Consider the following 12,356-nt stretch of genomic DNA (forward strand, 5'->3'; position numbering starts at 1 on the left):
GGAAAAAAAGGAGAAAATTTTAACAATACTTGCTAATTCAAAAACAGAAGGTACATGCAAAACAACAACATGCAAAAATTTGTCTAATGTGCCTAAAACATTTTTTTTGCAAAGTTTTGTTTAAGCTATTTTACTAGTTATTGCAATTCAGATCACATTAAGTAATTGATAGAAAATAATTACATTACATTAAGAGCAAATCATTTTATATTTAAAAGGACTATATTTACAGTCCCTGCATTTCTGTGGTGATATGTTAATTTCCTTACTAAAATGTAAAAAACAAATCTCAATCAGCAGGGTTTATATTATTTCCCACATTAAGAATTACATTTAACATTTTGTAGAATTAAAGACTGAAATCACCAAATGCTAATGTTTAGGGGTGGGCGATACTAAAATCTTATTTCACGATAATTGTTTTCTCAAGTAGGTCCAAGTAGTATTCAAGTAAGAATAAATACTACTGGAATTAAATAAAGCAATTAAATGTAAAATAAAACAGACTTCACTGTATGACATGCACATTGATTCTCATTACATTTAATAAAGTTAGTTATCAGTAGAGTGAGTGAGTGATTTTGTTAACATTACGGCAACATATTTATTTGACTGATGTGACTATTTTTCCCAACTGTTTGTTTACATTCACTTAAGACATCTTACCAATGTACATAACCGACTGTTTACATGAATACTCGGCCAAACTTACATTTTGACATGATGTGTGTGAATTTATTTGACCGTGCAAGTGTAAAACCATTAGATAATTCATCACTGATGATGCACATTGAGGCGGCCTCATTTCTGTCTGCATGATTTAAGACCCAATATATATTTAGCGTCATATCGCATATTTGGATTTAAATTGGTATAAAAGTTATAATAAGCAACTTACCTTTCTTTATGTTTTCTCTGAACATGTCGGTAGAAATTTGAAGTCGTGCCAGAAACATCAGTAAGAGTTGTTTTGCAAAATTTGCAATCCGCAGAGTGCTTCTTTTTGCCGGATGTCTTGCATATAAATTCTTTATGATTTTCGTAAGCAAAACAAATTATTGCTGACTTTGAAGACATCGTCCTAGCCACAGATTGATATCCAGTGAGTGATGTGTGTGTTTCGTCTGCAAGCATAAGATGATGCTACTGCTGCCTGCCGGTGTGGTGCAGTAAAATGACAAACGGGGAGACATTAATTAATTTCTCATCTCAATTTTATGCTGGTTTTATTGTTACACATGACTGTACTCGAGTGTACTCGGAATATTTTCCGAGTCCAAAATGTTCAAGTCCGTGTCAAGTCCGAGTACAAATTCACCCGAGTGCGTGACAAGTCCGAGTTCATTCAAAATTGGACTCGTGTCCGGACTCGAGTCCGAGGTCGAGTACCCCAACTCTATCTTCATTATGATTTGAATTGTGATTTACCAGTGAGATGGTGTATAGCAGGTTGGAACCCATTTATAAATTGTTTGTTTTTTCTTTTCTTTTTTTTATTGTTTTCTATCAAAACATTAGCGAAAGGGTCTGAATATTAAGATGTTGTTGTTAGAGAATTCAAATAGTAAAGTAAATGAATGCCTACTGTATGTCAAAAGCTTACAGCACCTGGTATTCCCAGGCAGTCGCCTATCCAAGTACTAACCAGGCCCGACTCTGCTTAGCTTCCGAGATCAGACGAGATCGGGCGTTCTCTGAGTGGAATTGCCGTAAGCAAAAAGGAAAGTTGGAATGGAACCCATTTATAAATTGTTTGTATTTTTCTTTTCTTTTTTTTTTGTTGTTTTCTATAGAAACATTAGTGAAAGGGTCTGAATATTAAGATGTTGTTAGGCATTCATTTACTTTACTATTTGAATTCTCTATGTCAAAAGCTTACAGCACCTGGTATTCCCAGGCAGTCGCCTATCCAAGTACTAACGAGGCCCGACTCTGCTTAGCTTCCGAGATCAGACGAGATCGGGGGTTCTCAGAGTGGAATGGCCGTAAGCAAAAGGAAACTTGGAATAGAACCCATTTATAAATTGTTTGTTTTTTTTTCTTTTTCTTTCTTTCTTTTTTCTTTTTTTTTGTTGTTTTCTATCGAAACATTAGTGCAGGGGTCACCAACGCGGTGCCCGCGGGCACCTGGTCGCCCACAAGGAGCATTTAAGGCGCCCGCGAGGCATGTTCTAAAATAACACTGGTCAAAATATAGCTACGCCTAAAAAAATTTTCTTGCTGTAGTTTTTGAATAAAAAACGCTTGCATTAACATAGATTAACATAGATTTTAAAATGACGATATTTAATTTCATTTTTATTTAATTAAAAAAAATTAAAACAAAAATGTTTTGTGTATATAACGAACTCTGGCCTTTTCTGAAGTCGAATGTCAATACTGCGCGCACATCACGTATGACTCCTGACACAAGGAAGTGGTGCAGCAACAATGAGGAGTTAGTTGTGATTTACCCCCCAGAAAATGACAGAAAAGCGACAGAAAACATACCATTTTCACAGTGTTTGGGAGGAAGAGTTCTTTTTACGTCAGTCAAAGAAAAGTGTGTGTGTCTCATTTGCGGGAACACTGTTGCGACGGCAAAGCGGCACAATGTGGCGAGACACTTCAGTCTGCGTCACGAAAGTTTCAATGCTAACTACCCACCCGGCGGCACATTAAGGACAGAAAAAGTCGTTACAAATCCTTTCATGCAAGTGGACATGACATGCACTGCTGAGCAACTAAGTGCTCTGTTCAACTTGGATGCTGGACAGGTAGAGATAGAAATCCTAACATTGCAAAATGACCTCCACCACAAAGCCCATCAGTCTGCATCAAACTTTTGGTGCCTTGTGGACACAGAAAAGTACAGTGGTGTATGCACAGCAGCTATGAAATTTGCATGCCTTTTTGGTTCAACCTCTGTGAATCAGCCTTTTCTAAAATGAACTTTATCAAGAACTAACACAGAACACGCCTTACTGATGCACATTTACAAGACTCACTCAGACTTGCAGTGTCAAATTATTCACTAGATCACAGTACACTGGTGTGCAGAATGCAGTGCCAGGCTTCCCACTAACAGACATTTACAGACAAAGAAGAAATAACATGTGTTCATTGAAAACACCATAACATTAAACTAAAAATGGTGCACAGAAATGTGAACATTTTTTGAAAAAGACTAAATTACTTGTGAATATTCCTTCCATCATTGTTGTATAAATGATTGTTAATAATTGTGGAGAATAATTAACATTGACATGTGAGCAGTCTCTTCACCATATTATTATTATTATTATTATTATTATTATTATTATTATTATTAAAAAGTGATCTGTGCAATTTTGCTCTTGAGGAAGTTTGTATCAAACCGGTAGCCCTTCGTACTACTCAGTTCCCTTGAAGTAGCCATCAGTCTTAAAAAGGTTGGTGACCCCTGCATTAGCGAAAGGGTCTGAATATTAAGATGTTGTTGTTAGAGAATTCAAATAGTAAAGTAAATGAATGCCTATGTCAAAAGCTTACAGCACCTGGTATTCCCAGGCAGTCATCTATCCAAGCACTAACCAGGCCCGACTCTGCATAGCTTCCGAGATCAGATGAGATCGAGCATTCTCAGAGAGGAATGGCCATAAGCGAAAGAAAGGTTGGAATTGAACCCATTTATAAATTGTTAGTTTTTTCTTTTCTTTTTTTTGTTGTTTTCTATCGAAACATTAGCGAAAGGGTCTGAATATTAAAATGTTGTTGTTAGAGATTTCAAATAGTAAAGTAAATGAATGCCTATGTCAAATGTTTACAGAACCTGGTATTCCAGTCACCTATCCAAGTACTAACCAGGCCAGACTCTGCTTAGCTTCCGAGATCAGACAAGATTGGGCGTTCTCAGAGTGGAATGGTCGTAAGCGAAAGGAAAGCTGGAATGGAACCCATTTATAAATTTTTGTTTTTTTCTTTTTTGTTGTTTTCTATCGAAACATTAGCAAAAGGGTCTGAATATTAAGATGTTGTTGTTAGAGAATTCAAATAGTAAAGTAAATGAATACCTATGTCAAAAGTTTGCAGCACCTGGTATTCCCAGGCAGTTGCCTATCCAAGTACTCACCAGGCCCGACTCTGCTTAACTTCCAAGATCAGGCATTCTCAGAGTGGAATGGTCGCGAGCGAAAGGAGTTTGGAATGGAACCCATTTATAAATTGTTTGTTTTTTTCTATTCTTTTTTTTTTGTTTTCTATCGAAACATTAGCGAAAGGGTCTGAATATTAATATGTTGTTGTTAGAGATTTCAAATAGTAAAGTAAATGAATGCCTACAGTATATCAAAAGCTTACAGCAACTGGTATTCCCAGGCAGTCAGCTATTTCGGAAATTTCTAATCTTAAGATGTTCATAAGGCTTTATCCTTCTATGCTTGTACCCTGTGTGCGTCATGACCAGAGACTGACATCGTAATCGGTTTTGTTAAGATTATGACAAGGGCAGTAGGGACTGGGGACGAGTTGTCCATAAACAATGTCCACTACTGTAGGTCCTCTAGAAGACCTTGGCCTGGTCAGATTAGCTTGGTCAGGAGATGCATGAGATAATTTTGAGCCAATGATTGATGATGTTTTGCTTTTACATATCTTCTGTTTTCTTGAGTTCTGTCTATAAAACCTTGATGTAATCAATGATCTTGGCCCTTCATCCCTCATGCTACATGTGGAGTGTTGGGTCCTGCTGCGCAGCTGAGCACAATAAATTGTGTAACCTTTTTACTCTTGCTCGTGTCTACCAGTGTTATACTTTATTCTTTAAATCGCTCTAACCTCGGAACTTCCACAACAATTTGGCACTGCGAGCAGGGTTCCGCACTTGAGAGTCGACTTCTTGGCCGTTAACTTCACCTCCAATCGCAAAATTGGCCATGAGCATGAGAGGACTCGGGAGTTTACCGTGAGCCGCCTCAACGCCGGAATCAAAAGTAATTGGACATGTGGAAGGTGAGAATATTATTTTATTTTAATTGTAAGATTGTAAGGGTTTTTTCCAGAGAACCCTAGTTAAATTCATTAGTGTTGAATCGTAAAATTATATTGTTGGTTGTCTCTGTGTAGAAAGGGCAGAAAAGACAGGATTTAAACCTGGATCTGTCGACAGGTCAAGGACCTGGATAGGCACCTAGTGCAAGGCCTAGAAATAAAAAGTAAAGCACGGCACTAATGTGGGATTAGGTGCTAAAGGTGTCTTGTTTGCGAAGTTTTCAGAAAACCCGCCGCTAAGAGCTGACGAGCTCAGCGTAGACTCTCTGAAGAGCAAAGCAGGTTAGGGGAAAAGAGAAAAGGCCAAAACAAAAGATAAAGCACACACACATAGCAAAGAGAACAGGCTTTCTGACGCAGAGACCGTCAACAATAAACTAAGATAGTCATGGGCAACAATAAATCTAAGAGCAAACTCAGTACAAACATACTGTAGTATGTATCACTGGACCTATTGTGAATTTTATGAAAACTAATTATGGTCCTGATTCTGTGATACAAATAATGTGGTGGGTGGCGGAATGTGGCTTCCCAGACGGCGGCAGTTTTAGCCTGAAACAGTTAGACTTGCTGAGAGGTAACCTGATCCAAATTGAAAGAGACAATGCCAGAAAAAAGAAGAGAAAGAGGGTAGAAGTAAATTGGACAGCTTTTCAGATGTGGAGATCAGAGGCAGAGAAAAGGTTGAGAAAATCACAATCTGCCCCAAGGAGATTATCTACACAGTATTTACAAAATGCACAAAATACACAAAGTACATTAAGGAGCTCACAAAGTCTTAAGTCTTTTTCAGATGATCCTGACCTGGATGGACTGCCTCCTCGACCCTGTCTGGCAGCGGCTGTGTCAAAACAGGTGTTCACGGATTCAGGAACACACCCCCAACCGGAGCCAGCCCACACGGAATCAGAAACAAAGAGTCCTCCCATGTCCTACCATGAAGAAGTGCCCACTTCCTCCACCCTCCCCGCCGATCGTGGATCGCACATGTCAGAGGGAGAAGCAGAAGCAGAATGCTAATCCTGGACCAGTTGAAGAAAAGGCAACTTCAGAGGTCAAAGAGCAACTTCAGAGTGTGATTACAATGCCCATGGTGGAAGTAGCTGGACCAGATGGAGACCCCATGCTACAGTAGTACACCGTTCCTGGACACTAAAGGACACCTCCCTGACCCAAGAGAAGTCGGGGGAAAAAGTTCGGTGTGGAGTTGGAATGTTTTTTCAAGGAATTTTGTCCCACCTCACTTGAACTGAGGCGTCTGCTGGGAAGAAAACTAGCAGTGGACATAACGCAAATCAAGTATGTATGGCCAGATGAGAATCTGTGCATGAGGCATCCAGATCATGCGAACTCAAGGAATGCGGTGTACTCTAATTTCATAATGGAATTATGTGAAGCGTGTAGGGAGGCTTTCCCAGCGAAGATGGATATGACAAAGATTGCACTTTGCAAACAAGAGGACGGCGAAAACGTTGCGCAATATCTCCATCGCCTCACTGACATACACAACGCGCACAGCGGCCTCACTCCCCCACCTGATATGAGTGAGGGGGCAGTGACAGCATACGAGGCACACTTGAGAAACAGCTTCATGAATGGACTGATTCCAGAAATAGCTGACAAGGTGAAAAACCTATGCATAACATGGGACACTGGAAAACTGAGCCTCATCGAACGACATGCTCTGCATGCGGAGAAACTGCTCGTACAACACAAGCAGGGGCATGAAAAGAAGAAAGAAGCACAAACACACAGAGTCCAGCTGACAATGATGCAAGCCATGGCGGGGTCTCGAACACATCGAGGAAGTGGGAGATATTGAGGAAGAGGCAGAGGCTGAAGAGAGAGAACGGGAGACAGTGGATGTTTTATTTGCGGAGGACAAGATCACTGGGCAAGGGAATGTCCTAAGAAACGCGACAAAGAAACTGCATGACAATCAGCATCTCAGGTCAGGGTCGAGGAGGTCAGACCTGAAGGGATGGGTGAGTCAAAATCTTTGATGCTTTGCAATGAAGAAACGCTTCAGCTAACTTCTGATTCTGACTTAAATGCTAAAGATTTGAATGCAATTGATTTTCTTGAGAAGAAACATACTCCACAAGGCACATATGCAAAGTACAGTTTAGATGCCTATATACACATTAAATGTAGAAGGGACAGACATTGTGTTTTTAGTAGATTCTGGTGCAGGAAACTCTGTGATCAAAGTACATGAGTTGAGTGAGAGGCCAAAAATGAGTGGTAGATCCCTGAATTCAGTTGGAGCATCTGGGATTATCGTGAAAGAAAGATTTACAGCACCCTTAAGGTGTGTTGGGGTTAACCAACAGCCATTCACATTTTCTTTTCTGCTATCTGAATGCTGCCCTATTAATCTGATGGGCAGGTATTTGATTTGCAAATTGGGAATAAATCTAATTAGCACCCCAAATGGATTGAAAGTGTGTACAAGTCAAACAGGTGAATTTCAGGGCGTTAAGTGACCTCTGTTGTATGTTTGTGAGTGGGAACTCAGCACCTCTGCTGTGAATTCAGTGAATCAAGCACTCACAGATAAGGCCCATGATATTACTAACCCTACTCGCACACAATACATGGACACACATGATCTGCACTGCACAGCACACACACATAGGGCCAGATGTAGTTTATGAACAAGAGTGGTTTGAAAAACAAAAAGAAGCTGAGGAGTTGTTGTTGAAGAATTTGTATTGGGACAATCACAGATGTACTGCAGATGTGAGTCTGTCTAAAATACATGTAAAGCCGGGGAAGGCCCATCCGTTCAATATAGAGAATTCCCACTCTCATGTGTCTCTAGCTAAAGGTGAAACAGAGAAGTGGGAAGATTTAGGAAAATGGACATTAAAGTGTGTTGAAGCTGGTGATTGGAAGCCCAGTTCAGATCCCACAGTGTTGTACAGTGAGAAAACTAAAGCCAATTGCATGTCCTTGAATTGGGTAGCTTTTGTTGACAGAACATGATAATGCCACAGGCAGACACAGATGTACTGAAAACAATGTGGCAGATGACACACATTTCTGGGGAAGAATCCCGATTACAAGCAGTTCCCAGAGAACTTTGGGCAACAGGGAAATATGATGTAGGTCTAATCAAAAATTGTGCAGATAACACCTAAATCAGATTACAGACCTTGCAAAACACAGTACCCCATAAAGCCAGAGGCCATTAAGGGTATCACACCGGTATTTAATTCAATGCGTAAGGCTGGTGTGACTGTGCCATGTAAAACCTCTCCTGTAAGAACACCTATCTTTCCTGTGAAAAAAAACATTAGGCCTCTGGGAGAACCAGAGGAGTGGTGCTTTGTCCAAGATTTCCAAGTAGTGAATGATGCAGTAATTTTAAGAGCTCCAAATGTGCCAAAACCTTACACAATCTTGTCTCAGATTCCACCAGACAGCAAGTGGTTTTCTGTAGTAGACATAGCTAATGCTTTTTTCAGTGTACCAGTTCATCCAGACAGATAGTTTTGGTTTGCATTTTCCTTTAATGGAAAACCGTACACTTTTACCAGATTGTGTCAGGGGTATTGTGAATCTCCCACTATCTACAACGAAGCCCTTAAGAACAGTCTAGAATCTCTGACTCTGACCCCAGGGTCAGCAATTCTTCAATATATGGACGACTGCATGATTGCAGCGCCATCCAAAGACCAATGTGAAAAAGACACTATTGCTTTGTCATCTAGCAAAGGAAGGTCACAAGGGGAGCTTATCAAAGCTGCAGTTTGTACAACACCAAGTAAAATTCTTGGGACATCTGATATCAGAACAAGGCAAAACTATTGAGCAGAACAGAGTTGCAGCAATGCAAAACATCCCAAAGCCTAACACAAAGAAACAATTGATGTCATTTTTAGGCATGTGTTCTTATTGCAGGACCTTCATACCCAACTATGCAGTACTCGAGTCACCCTTGAGCGCAATCATTCATGGGAAAGGCCTACAGGCCCACAGTGCACTGATTTGGACACCAGAGGCAGAAAAAGCCTTTGTAGATTCTACAAACCACCCCAACATTAGGGATTCCAGACCCAGATAAGCCATTTGTGCAAACAGTGGATGAGAAAAATGGATGTATGACATCAGTGCTATTACAAAATCATGTGGGGAAATTAAGACCAGTAGCCTATTTCTCAGCTAAATTGGATCCAGTAGCAGCAGGCCTGCCAAAGTGTTTAAGAGCAATAGCAGCAGCTGAAAAAGCAGTCAATGCTTCTAGGGATATTGTGGGGTACAGTGATCTAACTCTTTTAGTACATGCAGATGCACATGCACTGTCACTTCTCCTGGAACAGAAAACAGCACATATGTCTGCAGCATGGTGGCTGAGATAACACACTATTTTGCTTGACATGCCAAATGTGAAAGTGAAACGCTGTACTGTATTAAACCCTGTGACTCTTCTCCCCACAGAAGCAGATGGAGAACCACACAATTGTGTTGCAGTTGTAAATGACATTTGCAGTCATAGGTCTGATTTGCAGGAGACGCCGTTGCTGAATCCAAATCTTGAGCTTTTTGTGGATGGATCAGCCTTCCGAGATCAGAAAACAGGCCGCAACTGCATGGGGTATGCAGTAGTTACAAAACACGAAAGAATTAAAGCAGAATCATTACCAGAGCATCTCTCTGCACAGGCAGCCGAGTTGGTTGCTTTAACAGCAGCTTGCAAATTGGCAAAAGACAAGACTGTCACTATTTATACTGACAGTAGGTATGCATTTGGATTAGTTCATGATTTTGGTACTTTGTGGAAACATAGAGGTTTCCTGACTTCATCAGGTAAAGCGATCACGCACAATGGCCTGATTTCTGAGCTCCTGGATGCAATCCTACTTCCAAAATCTATTGCTGTATGTAAGTGTGAAGCACACACTGGGAGAACTGATCTTATTTCACAGGGTAATGCCCAGGCGGATGCAGCAGCAAAATCAGCTGCACAGAAAATTTCTGTGAATGCTGAAACTTTGTGTATGTTGAAAATATGTACTCCCACAGCTGATCTCAAAGATCTTCAGTCACAAGCTACAGCGGAAGAGAGAGCCACTTGGAGGAAAACAGGAGGTGTGGTAAGAGATGGGGTTTGGTACGGACCAGATGACAAACCATTCCTGCCAAAGAAACTGTTTCCATTCTATGCTAAATTGGCGCATGGCCAAGACCATGCGTCAAAAGGGGGGATGTATAATAGTGTCTCTAGATCAGGGGTCACCAACCTTTTTAAGACTGAGGGCTACTTCAAGGGAACTGAGTAGTACGAAGGGCTACCGGTTTGATACAAACTTCCTCAAGAGCAAAATTGCACAGATCACTTTTTAATAATAATAATAATAATAATAATAATAATAATAATAATAATAATAATAATAATAATAATAATATTAATAATAATAATATGGTGAAGAGACTGCTCACATGTCAATGTTAATTATTCTCCACAATTATTAACAATGATTTATACAACAACGATGGAAGGAATATTCACAGGTAATTTAGTCTTTTTCAAAAAATGTTCACATTTCTGTGCACCATCTTTAGTTTAATATTATGGTGTTTTCAATGAACACATGTTATCTCTTCTTTGTCTGTAAATGTCTGTTAGTGGGAAGCCTGGCACTGCATTCTGCTCACCAGTGCACTGTAATCTGGTGAATAATTTGACACTGCAAGTCTGAGTGAGTCTTGTAAATGTGCATCAGTAAGGCGTGTTCTGTGTTTGTTCTTGATAAAGTTCATTTTAGAAAAGGCTGATTCACAGAGATAGGTTGAACCAAAAAGGCATGCAAATTTCATAGCTGCTGTGCATACACCACTGTACTTTTCTGTGTCCACAAGGCACCAAAAGTTTGGTGCAGACTGATGGGCTTTGTGGTGGAGGTCATTTTGCAATGTTAGGATTTCTATCTCTACCTGTCCAGCATCCAAGTTGAACAGAGCACTTAGTTGCTCAGCAGTGCATGTCATGTCCACTTGCATGAAAGGATTTGTAACGACTTTTTCTGTCCTTAATGTGCCGCCGGGTGGGTAGTTAGCATTGAAACTTTCGTGACGCAGACTGAAGTGTCTCGCCACATTGTGCCGCTTTGCCGTCGCAACAGTCGTCCCGCAAATGAGACACATACACTTTTCTTTGACTGACGTAAAAAGAACTCTTCCTCCCAAACACTGTGAAAATGGTATGTTTTCTGTCGCTTTTCTGCCATTTTCTGGGAGGTAAATCACCACTAACTCCTCATTGTTGCTGCACCACTTCCTTGTGTCAGGAGTCATACGTGACGTGCGCGCAGTATTGACATTTGACTTCAGAAAAGGCCAGAGTTCGTTATATACATAAAACATTTTTGTTTTAATTTTTTTAAATTAAATAAAATGAAATTAAATATCGTCATTTTAAAATCTACGTTAATGCAAGCGTTTTTTATTCAAAAACTACAGCAAGAAAATTTTTTTAGGCGTAGCTATATTTTGACCAGGGCTATTTTAGAACGTGCCTCGCGGGTGCCTTAAGTGCTTCTTGCGGGCGACCAGGTGCCCGCGGGCACCGCGTTGGTGACCCCTGCTCTAGATACTGGCACACTAAGGGATTTGCTAACTATTCCCAGAAATTTTGTGAAAAGTGTATAGTGTGTGCAACAAACAATACTGGCTGAGGCGTTAAAGTCTCCCAAAGCGCCCATCCTCCGCCACAGCGACCATTTGAACACCTACAGATGGATTTCATTGAAATGACACCCAGCGAAGGGAAAAAATACTGTCTGGTGATAGTGGATATGTTCTCTAAGTGGGTGGAAGCTTTCCCCACTTCCAAATAGGATGCAAGTGCGGTAGCTAAAGCACTCCTGTCTGAAATTATCCCTCGTTGGGGAATCCCTGACAAAATCAGTAGTGACAATAGAACTCCCTTTGTAAACCAAGCACTTCGATGGGTGGGAGAGTACTTGGGTATAGATCTCAGACAACACTGTGCATACCACCCTGCCAGCGGAGGGGCAGTAGAGCGAGAAAATGGAACACTGAAAAACAAATTGGCCAAATGCTGTGATGAAACAGGCCTATCATGGGTAAAGGCCCTCCCAATCGTGTTATTATACATGAGAACAAGAACTAGGGGGAGAGTGAATTTAAGCCCGTTAAGATTCTGTTTGGCAGACCCCCAAATACAGGAATTGAGCCTAGACACACACCCAGATTAACCACGAGCCAGTGTGAAGGTGAAATACTGTGTTATTGTGCAAACTTGTCCTCTATTTTGTCTCAAATCCATAAGCAGGTGAAGGAAGCACTGCCCAAGGTGACGCAAACAGATCTACACAATCTCA

The 12,356-nt window shown here is 40.6% G+C and overlaps 1 protein-coding gene, 2 non-coding genes and 2 pseudogenes across 6 annotated transcripts in view; all 5 read right to left on the bottom strand.

Annotated features, from left to right (window-relative positions):
- Positions 1-12,356, bottom strand: part of LOC132843539 (NACHT, LRR and PYD domains-containing protein 3-like) — a 924,649-nt gene that overhangs the window by 248,849 nt on the left and 663,444 nt on the right. The window lies entirely within an intron of this gene.
- On the bottom strand, positions 1,597-1,715 carry LOC132843654 (5S ribosomal RNA). Its single transcript, XR_009648201.1, has one exon. It is a non-coding gene; the product is annotated as a 5S ribosomal RNA (ribosomal RNA).
- LOC132843659 (5S ribosomal RNA) lies at positions 1,873-1,991 on the bottom strand. Its single transcript, XR_009648206.1, has one exon. It is a non-coding gene; the product is annotated as a 5S ribosomal RNA (ribosomal RNA).
- On the bottom strand, positions 3,504-3,622 carry LOC132843665 (5S ribosomal RNA; annotated as a pseudogene).
- Positions 4,042-4,150, bottom strand: LOC132843673 (5S ribosomal RNA; annotated as a pseudogene).

Source organism: Tachysurus vachellii, chromosome 3 (assembly GCF_030014155.1).
Source record: "Tachysurus vachellii isolate PV-2020 chromosome 3, HZAU_Pvac_v1, whole genome shotgun sequence".
Classification (NCBI taxonomy): Eukaryota; Metazoa; Chordata; class Actinopteri; order Siluriformes; family Bagridae; genus Tachysurus; species Tachysurus vachellii.